Here is a 5,979-nt window from a genome sequence, read left to right on the forward strand (position 1 = left end):
CACCTTGCCGGGGTCATCTGACCCCAGTGCTCTTTCCTGCCAAGGCAGGGGGTCGGACTAGATGATCTACCTAGGTCCCTTCCGACTCTAGCTACTATGAAACTATGAAACTATAAAACCCCAGAACTCGTATCCTGTAATCTTTTTGGTTAAGCTGCTGGACAAATGAATAAAAAAGGATGAAAAAGCAAGTTTCCTATTATGAAATATTAAACTCTTCAAAAAGTCTTTGAAGTCGAACAGAAGTATGAACAATCACAATCCAGGAGCAAGTAATTCAGATGTCATTGTAAAGGTTTTTGCTAACAAATCTAAGATCAAAATTCACAAGAAGCTACAGAAGATGCAAAAGGGAAACATAATTAAGAATCAAAATCTGTCTTGTTGACAATACTAATTATGCAACAGTTAACAGAACTTCCTAGGAACAAAGCGATCGGAATCAACAGATATGTGCAGCATTTGAACACCTCTACCTTTTAGTCGTGGTTCTGTGGTGAACACATTTCCTTAGTAAGTATATATACTGCTCGCTGTTCCCCGAGGTGCAGAGCTACACATCCTCATACATACCATGAAGGCATCATGCTAACCACAAGAATGGAGCTTAGTCTGTTTGGGAGGTCATTTAGCAAAGAGATATACAGTCATGTGCAAACTTTCCCAGGTTGTGCCGATTCTTACTTTAAATGTACTTATTTCAAACTTACCAGTTAACCGAAAGCTGGTACTGTCCTGTTTTTTCCCCCCTCAAGCTTTAAAAAGACAACAATAGGCCTAAAATCCCATTTTTTACTAACAAACCAATTGTTAACAAGCTAGACCCTGAATGCAAAGATTTGAGTGCATGCCTAATTTTATGCACAGTCCCACTGAAGTAAAGGAAACCACTCACCATGCAAAGTTAAACACATGCATAAATCTTTACAGTATTAGGGCTCCGTCTGATTCTTAGAGCTTTATCCAGTGTATTAAACACCTATCCAAAAATAGATTAAACAGGAAAACCCTACCATTATAAATAAAAACACTGTAGACTTAAAAAAAAAACCCATGCACACTAAATTTTCAAAATATAGTCAAGTCGATCATGATTTAAAAATTAAAAATAAATTCAGGTATGTTGATTGTTAAACTTAGTTCAATGCATGTTGAATTTCTTTATTTCTCCTCCCATTGTACAGCTTTAAATACTTAAGTGATTCTCAGCTTTTTCTTTAGTTTCCTAATTGTTAACAGAATTTCAGGCTGAACAGATTTTTTTTTCCTTAAGCGGCTTTACACTTAAAATGCTCATTTGTGCTGAAAAAGATGAGTCCAAGGCCTCTTTATCATCCTTACTGAAAGGACACAAATTCAAACAGAAGTGATAAGCACATAAACCCATGCCATATTTGCGAACACTACAACTTTCCAGTCTATTCAACTGTCAACAAATTAAGGAATCTAAAATGCTTTGACTAGGCTATATTCCATGAGCATTTGCAGACTTTAGTCAGAGAGACCCACGTGCTTGGACTCTGAAAACTCACAGAAGGTGCTTAAATACAGTATGATAGATACTAGGACTATGCAAAGCAGCTAGTATCTGCTTTGGATTCGGATAATTTGGGGGACAGTGATTCGATTTCGTGATTCAAATCACCGTCCCAAATCAATTCAGCTGAATCTGATTCAGAGATTCAGCCACTGCCAAATCGCCCCCATCCCCTGCCTGCTCTCCCAGCTCTTAAAAAAAAAAGGGGGAAAAAAAAGTCCCAACTCACCAGCTCCTGCCAGACGGGGGGCAATCCCAACTGCCCCTCAATGTGTGGGGGGGCTCTGCCACGAGCACCCAGAAGCCCCCAGGCTGCTGCAGCAGCTGGTGAGTGAGGGCTTTTTAAAAAAAAAAAAAAAGGCTGGAAGCTAGGCCAGGTGGGGCAGCCATGGGGAGGGCCTGGGACAGTGGGCAGGGGTCAGGGGACTTGTGGCAGAGCCCCCACATATTGTAGGACAGTGGGGGGCAATGGGGATCATCCCTGAACCTGACAGCAGCCAGTGAGTGGGGGCTTTTTTTTAAAGAGCTAGGACTGGGTGGGGCAGCCATGGGGGGGAGGGGCTGGGACAGCCAGCAGGGGTCAAGGGACTCTGAGGGAGCAGGCACCGGATGGGGCCTGGCAGGGGTCCCCCCCTCTCCTCCAGCCCCTACCATCCCTGCCCCTTATTTACCAGCTCCAAGTCCCGGTCCAGCTCCTTGCTGCAGTGAGCAGGGACTGCCCAAATCAGTTCAGAGAGCTTCAAATCAATTTGGATCTTTTAACTGGTCCCCTGATTCGATTCGGATTTGGAGATTTGGCCACCAAATCTCCTCCAAATCGAAACAGCATCCAAAGCTTCACACAGCCATAATAGATACCAAATCTTGGGATTTCTGATTTTGAAATCATTGGCCTGTACATATACATTAAAAGTTCACAGTAAATTTCTTAAATGTCAGCAATTTCTCAATCTCAGAACAAAACTGATTCATTTTTAAAGTGACAAAGATTTTGCCCAAGAGACACTTTTATTAAAAATATAATTAGCCACCACCTGCAGCCAACACTGATGTACACACTTAACTCCAATCAAGAACAGTCCCATTTATATCCATTATGAGTCTTTGCAGTATCTAACACTAAATTTTCAATATCTATTGTTTTAAACCTGTGACAATTCTGTGGAACTTGAATGAGATACCCTACTAATGGTGGGGACAATCCTTTAAAACAGCATCTACATTTGATTTCATTATAAATGTTTTAAGTTGCAATAGCACACTTTAGTCTTAGAAATCTGCAAACTAATTTAACTAGGGTTTGGTGTTTTTTTTTTTTAATTGAGTGATTTAATCATTCCACCATAATTTATGGAAAGGCAACTGCTGTGATTTATAACACTAATAAATGACCTCTAGACTGAGTCTGTCCTGTTAATCAACTGGCTTAAGAGCCCTCAGCTTTACCACATGCCCTCAGATCTTCCACCCAACTTGGTTCCAGCTGGCTATTAACCTCCAGGAAATGCCCTCCTTGTTGATCATTATTGCTTAATTATATTTCATAGTTATGTCATCACATTTGTGAAATATAACCTTCCATAATGAAACAGCTGTGAAACAGGATACTGCCACCCAGCAGTGGAACCCTGGCTACAAAGGAATTATACATGGACATTAAATAGACCGGTGATGGAGTAGGTGCCATTAGAAAGGCTCATGAGTCTGAAGAAGTCCACTGTTTTTAGGGACACTTCTGGCTTCAAAATGGGAAATTCCACTGGAAACTAGAAACTTCTTCAAAGTTGTATAAATTTTTAAGGGGACAAACTTTAAACCCTGGAGAAGGCTCCTAAGAGAGCAAGCTATTTCATGCAATCACCTCATTTTACTAAGACACTTTATAAGTATAATTACAACAAACCGTGAATTTATATCAGGAGTTCTTAAAACTTTTTTCATAATGTGGCTCACGCATTTTAACCCAGATGTTCTCCTGACCACCTCCTATTCATAACCACACAAACCACCCCCTCTTCCTATAACAACAGCAGCAATCACATCCATATAAAAGAAATACTAATTAATGTATTTTAGGAGTCTTTTAATGTGTTTTAGCCAAGTGGAAATTAGGTGAGGAAGTAAAAACCATGGGTGTTTATACACATGCCTCAGGAGAGGTGGGGGGGCACTTTAATGAGAGCAGCTCCAAGAGCCACTCTCATTAAAGCACCTGGAGCACCACGTATATCAGCACTCCCACCATGATTTTTCAGCGTGGGGACACCAATACATGCAACGCTGGAATCTGCTCTGACACGTAATTACAGCACATAGGAGTGGCCTCAATGTACGTATATAGGCATCCCATGCGACTTATTGGAGTACTCACCAATAAGGTCTATTGGCGAGTACTCCTTGGGCCATAATTGGTGATCTCCGATTTAAATCATTTCATGTGCTCACAGTCCACGCATGCAGGGTACGGGGCCCGGGGCAAATCAGCCCATGTAGGGCCCCGCTCCGATGCCATGCACCCCTGACCCAAAGACGCTGCCGCCACCATCAGCACTGGCAGTAAGTCGCTCCAATTCACCCCCGCACATGCTAATAATGGCTGTTACATCAAATTTAACATAATTTGATGATTCTGCTGCCACATAGAGAAGGCAAAGTCAGACCAAATACTATAATCACATCAAATAATATTTCAGGAAAAAATGGGTAGCAAGTTACTCGCACATGCATCTGAACATTCATGTATCTCCGCTCTTTATATTTAATCAATTCTTTTTTTAACCTATGCTATTTAGATACCAATAGGTACAGCTCTTTACAGACAAAGGATAATGTAGATTGGTTCTAAGACTTTACGAAATACATTTTTTTTGGTAAAAGCAGAAATACAAATAGGACAGGAGCTCACTTTTCTGCCTCATACAAGATGGTTCATACTACACTTCAGCAAGAACATACATATATATTTTTTGGTCTGAGTTCCCAACCCCTGTGAGCCCTAAGATGGGAGTTGTTTACCTGAAAGAAAGAAGAGGGCAAATTCCTCTGGAAAAAAAATGTTTTGCATCAATCTGTTTTACAACACTGAAAGGGAGGGGCCTGAGGTTTATTTACATGGGTCATAAACAGCATCAGAGAAGAGATGGTATCACAGCAGGCAGAACTCATAACTGCACATGAATCAGTATATGAACTCCTCCTCTTCAAGTGATAAAAAGGGAGAAATGCTTTTAGAAGTTGTAAGCACGTGGGGTGGAGGGGGAAGCATCAATTCTCTGCTGGAAAGAGTTGTTGAGCACAATGCTTATGAATAACTGAATGAAGAAACAGAATGACAGGAAGGAGACGAAACTAACACAAATAAATCCAAAACTGGAGAGAACAGACTAGCCTGGGCTTGGAGCAGGAGGCTTGTTTTACACAGAAAGATGAATTAAACTGAGTCAAAGGGCACCTCTTTAGAAAATGAAATGCATTTCAAAACCAAAACACCTCAGAGAGCAAATGGCTGGGGAGTTCTAACTAAATTATAAAGTCCAAAACGAAGCAGCCAGTAGAGGAAATGAGTAATTAAAATCTCTCCCGTGCACAAGAGGAATAACCCTTAGGGACCACATTGATGAAGGTGAACGGTGCTAAGGCCAAAACTGCCATGGCAAAAACAGATGCTCCATACGAGCAAGGTGAAGCAAACTGGAGGCCAACACCACAAACCTCTTGTGTTTAGATGGGCTGAATTTCATTCAGAGAAACCGCATTAGACCCAGTGTGTACAACCCACTGGGGACAGACATGCACAGAGGACTGTGTCCGCCACCCCACAGGGGGAACATGGCACCGGCGTGGCACCAGCACACCATGCTTTCAGAGGAGGAAGTGGAGTGACACTATTCCTTTACCACTTCCCCTCTGGGAAGGAAAAGAAACTCTTCTACAACAGAGATGCTACATGCACCAGGATAGGCACGGCCCTATAGCTCTGCACCCCCACTACCTGCTGCCTCACCCCAGAGGCCCATCCTGGGGAGGACCCACAACTTTCTCTGGGGCTTAGGGGGTGGCATTCTCCAGCAAAGGTACAAAGACACCCCCCACAAGGCCTGTTTTCTCTTGCTGGGAAAACAGAGCCCCTCCTCCCCTTCCTGTACCCCAAGAAAGGGCCTCTCTTTCTCTCCCAGCAACTGCCACCCCCCCCACCTTGAAACAGAGCACTAGCCATCCTCCCATTCCCCTCTTCCGTCCCCCCCGGGCAGCCATCTCTGCTCCCTGTCCCTCTGAGGGGGTGGGACTATGGGTGCCCCCACCCTTGGGGGCTCTCCTGGCCCACACCTCCCTTAATGGGCGGAGCAATACCCCTGCTAGCAGTCTCTCCTCCCCAACCCCCCCCAAGGGGGGGGCTGCCTCTACATCCCCAAACTTGGGGCACCCCTCATCCCCCCCCCGGC

General features: G+C 43.4%; 1 protein-coding gene across 1 annotated transcript in view; it reads right to left on the bottom strand.

The window, feature by feature from the left end:
* Positions 1-5,979, bottom strand: part of FOXK1 (forkhead box K1) — a 58,463-nt gene that overhangs the window by 51,341 nt on the left and 1,143 nt on the right. The window lies entirely within an intron of this gene.

This window comes from Crocodylus porosus, unplaced genomic scaffold (genome assembly GCF_001723895.1).
Source record: "Crocodylus porosus isolate Cpor-Errol unplaced genomic scaffold, CroPor_comp1, whole genome shotgun sequence".
Taxonomy (NCBI): Eukaryota; Metazoa; Chordata; order Crocodylia; family Crocodylidae; genus Crocodylus; species Crocodylus porosus.